Raw genomic sequence first — 16,905 nt, 5'->3', positions numbered from 1 at the left:
GCCCGAACAGGGACCTGAGGTGAGAGTATTTGCTCGAGATTTACCTGTGGATACGGACAACGGAGATCTGGGATAATGGACGGCAAATGAACTGAAAAACCTGGCCAGGTAAGAGACATTATTAGTTCTCTTTTATCTGCCCTGTATTATCCGAAAGATCTCTATGAGCCGTGTCACGCTGGGTTAGTCTAATAGTGAGTAGATACCTATAAAACTCGGGTTACCATATTGTATAGATTTATGAGTCCTGTCCCTGGCAGTGTGTGAACAGTGTGAAGGTTGTGGTATGTTGTGAAAGAAGAGCAAAAGTGCGTAGAAAAATAAGCCGAAATAGTTGGGGTATAAGCCTTATACACGGAAGTCAGCCTAACTGGGTCATGTGGTTGCGTCCTTCTGGGAGACCTCCGCCCATGCTTGATTCTTATTAAGTGCTTAACCTCCTTCATTTCTGGATAAGGTTTGATAGAATGAGCCCAGGACGCGGTTTCATGAGCCTGGGACAAGTATGCTAACTGACACAGAAAGTTTTGTGATCTGTATGGTGTTGCTGGGTCTGTTTGCATGCATAATAGCACTTAAGTACGTCCTGCATATTAGAAGAAATGGAGCAGACAAGCCTTTCAATATTTTAGCTCCCTAGGAGAGAAGGCAACGAGACATCACCATAGAGTAAGTGATTGTCCAAACGTCACCTGGGGTAGAAATAGCTAATATTGAAAAAGAAAAATGGGAAATAAACAGACAAAAACCGTCTTAGGACAAGTGGAAGCAGCAGATATCATACAGGAAAGATGTGGAAAGACAGTCAGAAGGCAGATTAGAAGGGTAAGAGAAAAATTGGGAATTTCAGAAGCACTTATGTTCAGTACAGAATGGGAAAAACTGAGTAAAGAACGAGGTGGAATTATCAAAGACAATGGGTGGGAAGAAATCATACACTGTATGATAGAGGTCTCAAAAACAGCTAAAGAGGAGAATTGGAAGTACGATCCAGACACTTCCAAATGGATCATGGGGAAGGGAAAAAGTTGTGACATAATCCCGCCACCTTACCTAGATCCAAAAGCCCAATCATTTGTACCATCTGGAAGAGCAGAAGGAGGAAAACAATTTCCAGCCTTGTATCCCAATCTTGGTGGGGTAGGAGGATGGGAATGTTCACACTGTGGACAACAAAATCCAGATTGGAGAAATGATTGCCTAGCCTGTGGTACACCTAGATATGGCGCTGTACTTGCCCCTGTTAGGGTAGTACCAAGACCTTTTAGAGAAGCTGGTGAAGGAGGAGTAATGAACACCAGATATCATCAGACCAGACAATACTTTCCTTGGTCCCCTGCTGAGGGTATGTCACTCTTGCATAATGCACCGGATCCCACTCAATACCCCATAAGGTTTGCGCAGTATATACAACAAATCATGCAGACTCATGCTGGGGTCTGGGCGGACGGGGAAGAATTATGTAGAATGAAAATGTCCCCCGGACTTTTTCAGGAATTATTGACACACCTACAGCCCAATAGACCAGTGGCAGAAGGGGGTGCCTTACAGACAGAAGCATCAGGTACCCAGTTCACAGAGGCATTAATAATTTTCATGAGAGGAAAACAGAGGGAAAGGGGGTCTACAGGTGTGATTATGCAGAAATTTGGGCAAAGTATTGAAGAATATAGTCAAGAACTAGAAAATAGCTTTAGGGATGAAGGATTGGATTTGACTGATGCTTCAGTAAGGAGACTTTTTACAAAACAATTAATAGAGGGGCTAGATCCGAAAATCAGAGAAAAATTTAAATCCTCTACTCCAGATTGGAGAACAATTGAACAACCAAATATTGTGAAACAACGATGTTTAGGAATAGCCATGGATATGAGAGAGAATCGTAAGCCTGTTAGAATAGCACAAGCTAATACAGGAGGAAGAGTGAGACACAATTTTCCTTGCCACTACTGTAAAAAGCCAGGTCATTTCCAAAGAGAGTGCAGGAAGAAGTTGGCAGATATAAAGTCAGGCAAATTTGTTCCCAGAAATAACCCTCCCCAAATGGACAACCAGCAGAAATCTACCATCGTAGATGGTCCCATACCAGATTCAGATTGACTCGATGTGTTACAAACTTCCCTACCAGCTAGAAGACCTATGATACAGGTGAATGTGGGGGGGAGAGAGATTCCATTTTTGATAGATACAGGTGCAACTTCCTCAATTTTGAATCAAGATTTTCTTCCGAATCCGGAAGATATTTCAGAACAAACAACTTTTGCTGAGGGTTATGATGGGGTAATTCGAACACTGCCATATACTGTGCCCCTAGAGGTCTCATTAGGACCTAAATGTTTTGCATGCAGATTTTTGTATGCCAGAGGTGCCCCAACATGTCTGTTAGGAACTGATGTCCTAAAGAAATTAGAAGCTAACATCAATTTTAGGGAAGATGGCACAGTTATGCTGACTATCCCTGATGATGCAGAAACATTAGAACAATATGTTAGAATTCAGGCTTTTGAGGATTATACTGAAGAAAAAGAGTACACCACAGATCTAGATCTCTCAATGATCCCAGAAACACTGTGGGCACAGGGTGACACTGATGTGGGATTATTGCATATCTCTCCTGTAAAATTATCTGTGCAACCAGGAACTGTTCTCCCACAGCTCAGACAATACCCTGTGAGTGCCCAGCAGGAATTAGCAATTACAAAACAGATAGAGGGATATAGAGAGAAAGGAGTTTTGGTAGAGATACAATCACCTGCTAACACTCCTCTGTATCCAGTCAAGAAGAGAACTCTTGATAAGGGTTCTATGCCCAAATATCGTATGGTACATGATCTAAGAGAAATAAACAAAGTTCTAGATCCAATCACCCCAGTTGTACCCAATCCTCATACGTTACTATCACAGATACCAGCCAGTTCTCAAGTGTTTACTGTAATAGATCTTTCAAATGCATTTTTCTCGGTTCCTTTACACCAAGATAGTTGGCATTTGTTTGCATTTACATTTAAGGGCAAACAGTTGGCGTGGACACGCCTTCCACAGGGAATGATACACTCCCCTACTCTTTATTCAAATGCCCTACAAACAGTCCTCCAGAGGTTTGAACCCGAACCACAGGTAGTAATTTTGCAGTATGTGGATGACATACTACTTTGCTGCCCAGATCTAGAAACTGCAGAAAGGTCCACTGTGAGTTTACTATGTTTTCTAGAAAAAGAAGGGTGTAAAGTGAATAGACAAAAGCTACAAGTGTGTCAGATCAAAGTGGTCTTTCTAGGTCATTGCATTTCTCAAGGTAAAAAGCATCTTACACCTCAAAGAACTGAAGCAATAAGACAGATGAATGAGCCTAGAAATCATAAACAGCTACGAGCATTTTTAGGAATAGTGTCTCATTGTAGACAATGGATTATACATGCCAGTCAACTAATGCAACCACTGTATGACTGTGTAAAAAGTGAACCTTATTTGTTGACAAAAGAAGGTCAGATTTCGTTCCAACAATTAAAAGATGCCCTTGTTTCAGCTCCAGCGTTAGGGCTACCAGACTACACAAAACCATTTCAGCTTATGGCTGCAGAAGTTGATTCCCATGCTACAGGAGTTCTTACCCAGAAGCATGCAGGGAAACAAAGACCAATTGCATATCTTTCAGCAAGGTTAGATCCCGTAGCCAGGGCAGCGCCAACCTGTGTACGTGTGGTTGTTGCTGTCTCACTATTGTTGGACAAAGCATCAGAAATTGTCCTAGAGTATCCACTCACAGTTCAAACTACGCATGATGTTTATGGGATATTAAACCAGGTCCAACCAAAACACATTTCCATGGCCAGACATTTGCGGCTACAGTGTTCTTTGCTGCTCCCCTCTACTATCACATTTGCAAGGCTTCAGACTCTTAATTTAGCAACACTGCTACCTCTCGAGTCTGAAGGGGGGAATAAGGACACTGATCCACACGCAAATTTTTTCCCTACAGACACACATGATTGTACAGAGCTCATTTTACAAGAAACAGCAGGCTTACCCAATGTATCCGAAACACCACTTCAAAATCCAGATTTAGAGCTGTTTATAGACGGTAGTAGGTTTGCAGATGACACAGGTAACTTTCATACAGGGTATGCAGTTGTGTCAGAATCTGAAACTCTCAAAGCAGAACCACTTCCACCGAAACAGTCTGCACAAGAAGCAGAACTAACAGCATTGATTGAAGCGCTAAAAATAGCTGAGAATCAGACAGCTAATATATACACTGATTCTAGGTATGCACATGGTATTGTGTTTGATTTTGGAGTAATCTGGAGAGCTAGAGGTTACATGACAGCATCAGGACAACCTGTAAAACATGCTTCTTTGATCAAACAGATCTTAGAGGCTGCACAAGAAACAAAAGAAGTAGCAGTAATTAAGGTAGCTGCACATGTGAGACTCGACACTAGGGAATCTAGGGGAAATGATAGGGCTGATAAAGCAGCCAAAGCAGCGGCAGTCAAACCCTTACGACAGGTTCATACTGTAAACCTCACAGAAAATACTGAAGATAGACTGAGACAAGCACAGGAAGATGCAGGAGAAGAGGAGAGGGATAGATGGAAAAAGGAAGGGGCAGAAGAACAAGCAGGAATTTGGAAGAAAGATGGACTAATATGTCTACCTAGAGCCTGGTACCCGATTGTAGTTGGTGGACTGCACCACCCTACTCATGTGTCTGCAAATGCAATGACACTACTGGCAAAGCAAGTCTGGTTGGCTCCAGGTTTTGGCAACTATGCAAGAGACTATTGTGCTGCATGCGCTATATGCCTGGCACATAATCCCGGACAGACAACAAAGACCCCTATGAAGCACCACGTCCGACCTCTCTATCCGTTTCAGCGATTACAAATAGACTTTATCCAGCTGCCAAAAAGTAATGGGTATGAGTATGTGTTGGTATGTGTGGACATGTTCTCGGGGTGGCCAGAGGCCTATCCAGTTCGGAAGGCTTCAGCTAAAAACACTGCTGTAAAGCTAGTTGCCGAACTGATACCCCGTTACGGTCTCCCTGAAGTGATCGAGTCAGATAGGGGTACTCATTTCACTGGAGAAATATTTCAAAATGTACTGAAAATGTTGGGTGTTGAAAGTCAGTTACACACTCCGTACCATCCTCAAAGTTCTGGTAAGGTGGAACGCATGAATGGAACTTTAAAATTAAAAATACAGAAAGCCATGGCTGAAACAGGAAAGCCTTGGACAGAATGCCTTCCACTGGCCCTTTACTCAATATGCAATACCCCAAGGGGTAAGACTAAACTGTCTCCATATGAAATTTTGTTTGGTAGGACTGCCAATTTAGGATGTTATTTTCCACAGCAACTTGTGTTAAATATTGAGTCATTGACTTCTTATGTGCAAAATCTTCAGAAACAATTAACTAAGGTGCATGCACAAGTTTTTGCTTCCCTTCCAGATCCTGACAACATTGAAGGAAGTCACAAGTTGGAACCAGGTGATCAAGTCTATGTAAAAAGACACACCAGAAAGGCTCTAGAACCAAGGTTTGACGGACTCTTCCAAGTCCTGTTGACAACACCTACATCAGTCAAGCTTGAAGTATACTGCCGTATAAAGAAAAAAAGAATGAACAAACTTATTGCAAAACAAAGAAAAGGTTGCGAGAGTTAAACGGAAGAATTAATACTAGATTTGATTCTCTTATTAATAATATAAGTGTGTGCATGTGTAATACCAAAAATAAAGGCTTTGTCTTTGGCCCTGTGGTAATAAAAAAGAATATGTCAAAGGGGGGAATTGTGGAGATCAGACTGAAAGAATCCATTGTGTCTTTCTCCTGAGACATCTGGCTTATTTCAGGAAACTTAAGCAAAGTTGACATTTCCTTTTATGGACGCATTCCTTCTTGATAGTGTAACCTTTTACCTACATACTAGAAGCTGTACCTTATCTCTAGTATAGACTGTTTTTGTAAAAGGATGTGAAATATGAGCGCTTGTGCGCATGTCTGTAAAATGTTTAACTTTTTGCTATAAAAAGGAGGGGGTAGAGCCCAGTGAGTCAGACGTGCTCCTGGGCTTCCCCTGTATATGATCACACAACCTTTTGTGCTGCGTGTCATTTCACTCGGATCCCTACCTCTAGTAAGCCAGGGACTGAGAAGGACTCAACACATACTACTGAACATCCTCATGTGTACTAAGCAGAAAAACATGACATAAGGTCTGCTGATGATGCCACGTCTATTAGAAGGACTGTGGACCAAATGCCTCCTTGCTTGAAATGTTAAAAGTTATATGGATAGTCAGGGCCGGCCTTTGCCCTGTGCGACCTGTGCGGCCGCACAGGGCGCCAAGGCTCGTTAGCATACAAGGGGCGCATTTATTGAGCTCAGCAGATTAATGTCACATTACATCAAAATCAGGGGTGGGATTCAGCCGGTACGACCCGGTACGGGGCAGCCGTTTTCTAAAATTTCCATCTGCCAGCGTTCCGGTTACCACGCCCCCGGTCATCGGGCCCCCCCTGGCAGTGGCGTAGGAAGGGGGCAGCACAATGCGGGGGGCGGCACAATGCGGGGGGGCGGGTCGCCGGCGGCGCAGAATTTACCTGGCTGTTCGCTTCTCGGCTTCAGAAAAATGGCCGCCGCGATCTCCATCTGCGCATGCGCGGCATCCCGCGGCCATTTTCCTGAAGCCCCGGGCAGCAGAGCACTCCACCTGCGCACGCGCGGCCTCAGGAAGATGGCCGCCCCCACCGATAAGCAGATAGAGCAGGATCGCGGTCAGGTAAGAAGAACTTGTTTTTTTTTTTTAATTATTATTGAGAGCGGCGATCGGGAGGGGGGGGCAGGGCAGAAAGCTGGACACAGGGAGGCAGAACGCTGGACACTGGGGCAGAAAGCTGGACACTGGGGCAGAAAGCTGGACACTGGGGCAGAAAGCTGGAGACGGGGCAGAAAGCTGGACACAGGGGGGGCAGAGCGCTGGACACTGGGGCAGAACGCTGGACACTGGGGCAGAACGCTGGACACTGGGGCAGAGCGCTGGACACTGGGGCAGAACGCTGGACACTGGGGCAGAACGCTGGACACTGGGGCAGAACGCTGGACACTGGGGCAGAACGCTGGACACTGGGGCAGAACGCTGGACACTGGGGCAGAACGCTGGACACGGGGGCAGAACGCTGGACACGGGGGCAGAACGCTGGACACTGGGGCAGAAAGCTGGACACTGGGGCAGAAAGCTGGACACTGGGGCAGAAAGCTGGACACTGGGGCAGAAAGCTGGACACTGGGGAAGAAAGCTGGACACTGGGGCAGAAAGCTGGACACGGGGGCAGAACGCTGGACATTGGAGCAGAACGCTGGACACTGATGCAGAACGCTGGACACTGGGGCAGAACGCTGGACACGGGGGCAGAACGCTGGACACAGGGGCAGAACGCTGAACGCTGGACACAGGGGCAGAACGCTGGACACTGGGGCAGAACGCTGGACACTGGGGCAGAACGCTGGACACGGGGGCAGAACGCTGGACACGGGGGCAGAACGCTGGACACTGGGGCAGAACGCTGGACACTGGGGCAGAACGCTGGACACGGGCAGAACGCTGGACACGGGGGCAGAACGCTGGACACGGGGGCAGAACGCTGGACACTGGGGCAGAAAGCTGGACACTGGGGCAGAAAGCTGGACACTGGGGCAGAAAGCTGGACACTGGGGCAGAAAGCTGGACACAGGGGGCAGAAAGCTGGACACAGGGGCAGAAAGCTGGACACTGGTGCAGAATGCTGGACACTGGTGCAGAATGCTGGACACTGGTGCAGAATGCTGGACACGGGCAGAATGCTTGACACAGGGGCAGAATGGAGACACGGGGCAGGATGACAGACATGGCGTCATGACTGGAGACACTGGAGGCAGGATTGGAGACAGATGGGGCAGGATGGATACGATGGAGACAGATGGGGCAGGATGGGAAGATCATATGGGGCAGGATAGATACTCATTAGGGCAGGATGGGAGAATATATGGCTGACGCCAGGAATGAGACACACGGGGGCCAGGATGGCGAATATTATTACCATAGGGGTTAATTAAGGGATATTATTACTGCAGTGATGTATTTATTTTATTTTTTGAGTATACTGTTTTAAATGGAGGGGCGGTCCTATTACTGTGTAGAGTGACACTATGTCGCCTTCTTCATGTGGTGTAATGTAGAAGTTGGGAAAATTAAGTAATGTGTTCTGCAAGTGGAACTCGAGATAACTGTGTTATTTCCTGCAGAGACGAGTCCTGGCTGGATGAAGTGATGGCGGTCTGTGCGGGATGAAAGATGAAGGACTTCACCTAGAGATGTCACTGGTGAGTCAGTGTGTTACCTATACACTGACACTATACACTGTATACTATATACTGAGGTCCTGTGTATGTCACCGGTGATCACTGTATTACCTATACACAGACGCTGCATACTAAGTACAGATCTCCTGTGTATAATGGCACTTATGGTGATAGTATTGTGGGTTTTTTTATTATTGATCAGTATTGTAGTATTCAGTCACTATGTGGTGGTAATATGTGGTCTGGTCATGATGTTGTGGTATTCGTTCCTTGTATTTGATATTATTCGATCACTGTGGTGGTAATATGTCATCTGGTCATGGTGTGGCGGTGTTTGGCCTTGCAGGCCGCCGCTCTGCACTCTGATTGGCTGTCAGCCCATATGGCTTTGGACCAAGCGTCATTTTTTCCTTTTGGTCCGCTTTAAAGCACTTTATAATTCCCGTTATTGCAATATTAGTGTTTCTTCAAGTGTTTTGCAGGGAAACACAAGTTTTCTAAGTAAACATGTTGTTGTGAATATTAAAGAGTTATTGTTTTCTTTCAAAGTTTGGAGGGGGGGGGGGCGCCGTCCTGCAGTCTCGCACAGGGCGCCTTTTGGGCTAAGTCCGGCCCTGTGGATAGTGACTTCCTGACCAAATGCAGTTATCGTTAGTAATAATGGTGCTGCTGCTTTGGACTAAAGGAAAGAGAAGTTCAGTAAGAAGTTACACTTTCCTTGTTGTCCAGCAGCTGTACCACAAATGGGATTCAGTAAGTAACCATTTACAATGGGTCATTGTTCTAAAAGCTAATTTCCAGAACCTCTGATATGCTTCACAAAATGTGAGAGGAGCTTCTAGAGGCTGTTTTACAGATTTTCTCATCTGGTATGCAGTTCTGCTCTGCCCATGAAACAGACATGACTCTGGTTGAATGAGCTCTAATAGCCTGTAGTACCTGTAGACCCGCTTGCTCAAAGCAATTGGGCATAGTTTTAAGTTATCACTCTGGATAAAGAAGCTTGAATTTTGACCCTTATTTTTTCAAAAGATGAAAAAGTTATTCCGACTTCAATGGTGTGATATATTATTATTATTACTATTTATTATTATAGCGCCATTTATTCCATGGTGCTTTGCATGTATGAACGGGGTATACATAATAAAAACAAGTACAGTAATCTTAAACAATGCAAGTCACAACTGGTACAGAAGGAGAGAGAACCCTGCCCGCGAGGGCTCACAATCTACAAGGGATGGGTGAGGATACAATAGGCGAGGGCAGAGCTGGTTGTGCAGTGGTTTGGTGGATCGGTGGTTACTGCAGGTTGTAGGCTTGTTGGAAGAGGTAATTCTTCAAGTACTTTTTGAAGGTTTCCACAGTAGGCGAGAGTCTGATATGTTGAAGTAGAGAGTAGGGGTGATGTGCGGGAGAATTCTTGTATGTGATTGTGAACCATATGAAGGATTTTTGTGGATATTGTCCACCCTACTGTACAAATGGAAATCCGGACGTATTGATGAAAGGGAATGGTGGTTTTATTCAACGCGTTTTGAAGCCTGTATATGATGTGTGTGGTATTTCATGAGGAAGAAGTCATATACAGGCTTCGAAATGCGTTGAATAAAACCACCATTCCTTTTAATCAATACATCCGGATTTCCAATTGTTCAGCATTGAAGACAATATCCACAAAAATCCTTTATATTGATCCTGATACTTGCAGTCCTCATTGGCCCCAATCTCCTCCATCTCATGTCCTTATTCTGCTCTGAAGCATTACAATTAAACCCTGCAAAGTGCCCTGGATGAAGCTGCACCTCCTATACATAGAACAACTCGGAACAGATGGCGACAACCGTGGCACACGCTGCAAACACGTTTCCTGCAGCGGTGCTCCAGGTGCGCCGAACATCTGTGGAGAAAATCTAATCTACCCGAAGATTTCATCCATTATAAGTTCATGCTAAAAACATACAACGCTGCCCTTCACCTCTCCAAACAAACCTATTTCAACATCCTCATCGCCTTGCTGTCCAATAACCCTAAATGTCTCTTTGACACTTTCTAGTCCCTACTCAACCCAAGAGTGCAGGCCCCAACCACGGATCTCCACGCTGATGATCTGGCCAATTACTTCAAAGAAAAAATTGACCACACTCGATAGGAAATTATCTCCCAATCCCTTCATACCATGCACTGTCCTCCCTCCCCCACTGCATCTAGTACACTCTCTGACTTTGAACCAGTTACAGAAGAAGTAGTCAGGCTCCTTGCATCTTCTAGCCCAACCACTTGCACCAGTGACCCCATTCCGTCACATCTCCTCCAGTCCCTTTCCCCAGCTGTCACCTCTCACCTAACAAAAATATTCAACCTTTCTCTCACTTCCGGTATTTTTCCATCCTCATTTAAGCATGCCATCATACATCCATTACTTAAAAAAACATCCCTCGATCAAAACTGTGCCGCTAATTATAGACCTGTCTCTAATCTTCCCTTCATCTCTAAACTCCTCGAGTGCCTGGTCCACTCCCGTCTTACCCGCTATCTCTCAGATAACTCTCTTCTCGACCCTCTTCAATCTGGTTTCCGCTCTTTACACTCTACTGAAACTGCCCTCACTAAAGTCTTTAATGACCTACTAACAGCTAAATCTAATGGTCACTACTCCATGCTAATTCTCTTGGATCTCTCTGCAGCATTCGACACTGTGGATCATCAGCTCCTCCTCACTATGCTCTGCTCCATCGGCCTCAAGGACACCGTTCTCTCCTGGTTCTCCTCCTATCTCTCTGACCGATCCTTCACTGTATCTTTTGCTGGTTCCTCCTCCTCTCACCTTCCCCTTACTGTTGGGGTTCCTCAAGGATCAGTCTTAGGCCCCCTCCTCTTCTCTTTGTATACTGCCCCTATTGGACAAACAATCAGTAGATTTGGTTTCCAGTACCATCTCTATGCTGACAACACCCAATTATACACTTCTTCTCCTGATATCACACCTGCCTTTCTAGAAAAAAAACTGTGATTGTCTTACCACTGTCTATAACATCATGTCCTCCCTCTATCTGAAACTGAACCTGTCAAAAACTGAACTCCTCGTGTTTTCTCCCTCTACTAACCTACCTTTGCCTGACAATGCCATCTCCGTGTGCGGTTCAACCATTACTCCAAAGCAACATGCCCGCTGCCTTGGGGTCATACTTGATTCTGAGCTTTCATTCACCCCCCACATCCCATCACTGGCTCACTCTTCTTATCTGCATCTCAAAAACATTTCTAGAATTCGCCCTTTTCTTACTTTCGACTCTGCAAAAACTCTTACGGTTTCACTTATTCATTCTCGTCTGGACTATTGTAACTCTCTGCTAATCGGCCTCCCTCTTAACAAACTCTCCCCGCTCCAATCTGTCCTGAATGCTGCTGCCAGGATCATATTCCTCACCAACCGTTACACCGATGCCTCTACCTTGTGCCAGTCATTACACTGGCTACCCATCCACTCCAGAATCCAGTACAAAACTACTACCCTCATCCACAAAGCACTCCATGGCTCAGCACCACCCTACATCTCCTCTCTGGTCTCAGTCTCAGCCCTCCGCTCCGCTAATGACCTCAGGTTAGCATCCTCAATAATCAGAACCTCCCACTCCCATCTCCAAGACTTTACACGTGCTGCGCTGATTCTTTAGAATGCACTACCCAGGTTAATACGATTAATCCCCAATCCCCACTGTTTTAAGCGTGCCCTAAAAACTCATTTGTTCAGATTGGCCTACCACCTCAACGCATTAACCTAACTATCCCTGTGTGGCCCATTCAAAAACAAAAAAAACTTAAACCATAATCAGGTTCCTCGCATCATGTTCTCATACACTTTATACAGTTAATAGCCCTCTGTGTCTGTACTGCAACATACTTAGGCAGTTAACTGGTTCAAGCCGCTTTACATGAACACCCGAGCCTTACACTATGGCTGGTCCGAATAACTAAAGCAATTGTTACCATCCACCTCTCGTGTCTCCCCTTTTCCTCATAGTTGTAAGCTTGCGAGCAGGGCCCTCATTCCTCTTGGTATCTATTTTGAACTGTGATTTCTGTTATGCTGTAATGTCTATTGTCTGTACAAGTCCCCTCTATAATTTGTAAAGCGCTGCGGAATATGTTGGCGCTATATAAATAAAATTATTCTTATTATCCTGATATGGTCAATCCTTGACCCGTGGATCTGCGGCAGTTGACGTTTATATGCCCTATCAAAGGGGCACCAGGTGAGCAGTTTTCTGAATAACAGATTCTGAAATTGTCGGATAAGACCCTATGTGCGCTTCTTCTCTCCTATAGTTTTTTTGTTTGTATGTGATTGTAGGAAGAGGAGCTAAGAGGGGAGTAGAGAAGGAGATCTTGTGAGGATAGGAGGTTGCGTGCAGGTAGGTACCAGGAGACAAGGTCACAGATGTATGGAGGACACAGGTTGTGGATGGCTTTGAATGCCATGGTTAGGGTTTTGAACTGGAGTCTTTGGGTAATAGGGAGCCAGTGCAGGGATTGACAGAGGGGAGAGGCTGGGGAATAGCGGAAGGACAGATGGATTAGTCGGGCAGCAGAGTTTAGAATAGATTGGAGTGGTGCGAGAGTGTTAGAGGGGAGGCCACAGAGCAGGAGGTTGCAATAGTCATGGAGGGAGATGATTAGGGCATGGGCTAGGGTTTTTGCAGATTCTTGGTTGAGGAATGTACGGATCCGGGAAATACAGTTAGGTCCATATATATTTGGACAGAGACAACCTTTTTCTAATTTTGGTTATAGACATTACCACAATGAATTTTAAACAAAACAATTCAGATGCAGTTAAAGTTCAGACTTTCAGCTTTCATTTGAGGGTATCCACATTAAAATTGGATGAAGGGTTTAGGAGCTTCCGCTCCTTAACATGTGCCACCCTGTTTTTAAAGGGACCAAAAGTAATTGGACAATTGACTCCAAGGCTATTTCATGGACAGTTGTGGGCAATCCCTTCATTATGTCATTCTGAATTAAGCAGATAAAAGGCCTGGAGTTGATTTGAGGTGTGGTGCTTGCATTTGGAAGGTTTTGCTGTGAAGTAAACATGCGGTCAAAGGAGCTCTCCATGCAGGTGAAACAAGCCATCCTTAAGCTGCGAAAACAGAAAAAAAAACATCTGAAAAATTGCTACAATATTAGAAGTGGCAAAATCTACAGTTTGGTACATACTGAGAAAGAAAGAAAACACTGGTGAACTCATGAATGCAAAAAGACCTGGGTGCCCACGGAAGACAACAGCGGTGGATGATCGCAGAATAATCTCCATGGTGAAGAGAAACCTCTTCACAACAGCCAACCAAGTGAACAGCACTCTCCAGGAGGTCGGCGTATCAATATCCAAATCTACCATAAAGAGAAGACTGCATGAAAGTAAATACAGAGGGTTCACTGCACGGTGCAAGCCACTCATAAGCATCAAGAATAAAAAGGCTATACTGGACTTTGCTAAAAAACATCTAAAAAAGCCAGCACAGTTCTGGAAGAACATTCTTTGGACAGATGAAACCAAGATCAACCTCTACCAGAATGATGGAAAGAGAAAAGTATGGCGAAGGCGTGGTACAGCTCATGATCCAAAGCATACCACATCATCTGTAAAACACTGCAGAGGCAATGTGATGGCTTGGGCATGCATGGCTGCCAGTGGCACTGGGTCACTAGTGCTTATTGATGATGTGACACAGGACAGAAGCAGCCGAATGAATTCTGAGGTATTCAGAGCCATACTGTGTGCTCAGATCCAGCCAAATGCAGCCAAACTGGTTGGTTGTCGTTTCATACTACAGATGGACAATGACCCAAAACATAAAGCCAAAGCAACTCAGGAGTTTATTAAAGCAAAGAAGTGGAATATTCTTGAATGGCCAAGTCAGTCACCTGATCTGAACCCCATTGAGCATGCATTTCACTTGTTATAGACTAAACTTCAGACAGAAAGGCCCATAAACAAACAGCAACTGAAAACCACTGCAGTGAAGGCCTGGCAGAGCATCAAAAAGGAGGAAACACAGCGTCTGGTGATGTCCATGAGTTCAAGACTTCAGGCAGTCATTGCCAACAAAGGATTTTCAACCAAGTACTAGAAATGAACATTTTATTTACAATTATTTAATCTGTCCAATTACTTTTGGTCCCTTTAAAAACAGGGTGGCACATATTAAGGAGCTGAAACTCCTAAACCCTTCATCCAATTTTAATGTGGATACCCTCAAATGAAAGCTGAAAGTCTGAACTTCAACTGCATCTGAATCGTTTTGTTTAAAATTTATTGTGGTAATGTCTAGAACCAAAATTAGAATAATGTTGTCTCTGTCCAAATATATATGGACCTAACTGTAGTTTTGAGTTGAAGTCAGCAGGATATGTGGTTTGAAGGAGAGATCAGTGTTAAAGATTACCCCGAGGCGGCAAGTTTGTGGGACTGGGGAGAGTGAGCAGCCATTTACTTTAATGGATAGGTCCGTTGGGGGGGGTCGAGTGAGATGGGGGAATGATGATGAATTCTGTTTTGTCCATTTTAAGTTTTAGAAATCTAGCAGAGAAGAAGGATGAAATAGAAGACAGACACTGTGGGACTCTGGTTAGTAGGGAGGTGATATCTGGTCCAGAGATCTAGATCTGTGTGTCATCAGCATAGAGGTAATACTGAAAGTTGTGAGATTCTATGAGCTGTCCCAGGCAGAAGGTGTAAATTGAGAAGAGCAGGGGCCCTAGGACTGAACCTTGTGGGACTCCGGCAGATAGGGGGTGAGGTGAGGAGGTGGTGTGTGAGTGGGAGATATTGAATGTCCGGTCTGTTAGGTATGACGAGATGCAAGATAGGGCCAAGTCAGTGATTCCAAGAGAAGAGAGGGTCTGTAATAATAGGGAATGGTCCACTGTGTCAAAGGCAGAGGACAGGTCCAGGAGGAGGAGGAGGACAGAGTAGTGTCTCTTGGCTTTGGCGGTTAATAGGTCATTGGTGACTTTAGTTACGGCACTTTCAGTGGAGTGATGCAGCCAGCCGCCAGATTGTAAGTGGTTGAAGAGGGAGCAGGAAGAGAGGTGGGAGGACAGTTCAAGATGGACATGTTGTTCCATTAGGTTTGAGGGATAAGGTAGGAGTGATATGGGGCGATAGCTAGATACAGAGGATGGGTCAAGAGAGGGCTTTTGGAGGATAGATGTGATTGAGGCATGTTTAAAGCTTGAGGGGAAAACACCAGTTCTTAGTGATAGGTTGAAAAGATGGGTGACAGTTGGGATGAAGACTGGTGAGGTTTGGGATGAAGTGGGTTGGGATCGGGTCAAGTGCACATGTGGTGAGATGTGTTCTTGAGAGTAGATCTTCTGTAATGGTGGAGAAGTTGGTTTTGGAGGAGGGCTGAGCACTTAGGAGGAAGGGCTCTGGGGGTTGTCGACCAAAACTGTCTCTGATGTTATCAATCTTCTGCTTGAAAAATGAGGCAAAGTCTTTGGCCGAGATGATTGGAGAGGGAGGGGGTGCTGGGGGATGGAGGAGAGAATTGAAAGTGTTGAATAACTGTTTAGGGTTATGAGACATGGAGGATATTAGAGATGAGAAGTATGTTTTGCTGCAGCGAGTGTTGCCTTGAAAGTAGTGAGGGACTGTTTGAATGAGATGAAGTCCTCGCTGGAGCGTGATGTTTTCCATCTCCACTCAGCAACCCTGGTAGCCCATCTCAGTTCTTTGGTCAGGCTGGTGTGCCAGGGCTATTTGTTGATTTTGCGCGCTTTGATATGTGTGAGAGGGGCGAGTGATTCAGGAGCTGCAGCTATTGTGGTGTTATATAAAGCGTCAGCGGCATCCGCATTGTGTAAGGAACTTATGTCTGTAAAAGGGAGAAGGGATTCAGACAGTGAGTGTAGATCGAGGTGTTTAAGATTTCTGTGAGGGTGTGCAGGTTTGTGGAGTGGGGATTATGGACAAGGAGTGGAGAGGGAAGAGAATGTAAGCAGGTTGTGGTCAGAAAGGGAGAAGTGAGTTAGAGAGGTTAGATAGGGAGCAGAGGTGGGTGAAGATGAGGTCCAGTGCGTGGCTATCTTTGTGAGTGGCTGCAGAATACCATGGATTGAGGCTGAAGGAGGAAGTGAGAGATAGAAGTTTAGTGATAGCTGAGAGGGAAGTGTCAATGGGGATGTTGAAGTCACCCAAGATGATAGTGGGAATGTCATCAGAAAGGAAATGAAGTAGCCAGGTGGTGTAATGGTTGAAGAAGGTGGTGGCTGTCCCTGAAGGCGGTAAATGACAGCCAGTTGGAGCTTGGAGGGGGAGTAGATGTGCACAGAGTACACCTCAAAGGAAGGGATGGTAACAAAGGGTGGCATTGGGATGTGGGTGAAGGAGCAGTTTTCTGACAGGAGAAAACCAACTCCTCCACCATGCTTGCTGCTGGGGTGGGGAGTGTGGGAAAGGTGGAATCCACCATACAAAAGTGCAGCAGGAGAGGCTGTCAGAGGGGGGTGAGCCAGGTTTCAGTGATGGCGAGACAGAAAAGTTTGTTAGTAAT

The sequence above is a fragment of the Ranitomeya variabilis genome, chromosome 5 (genome assembly GCF_051348905.1).
Source record: "Ranitomeya variabilis isolate aRanVar5 chromosome 5, aRanVar5.hap1, whole genome shotgun sequence".
Classification (NCBI taxonomy): Eukaryota; Metazoa; Chordata; class Amphibia; order Anura; family Dendrobatidae; genus Ranitomeya; species Ranitomeya variabilis.
This window is presented reverse-complemented; position numbering follows the sequence as displayed.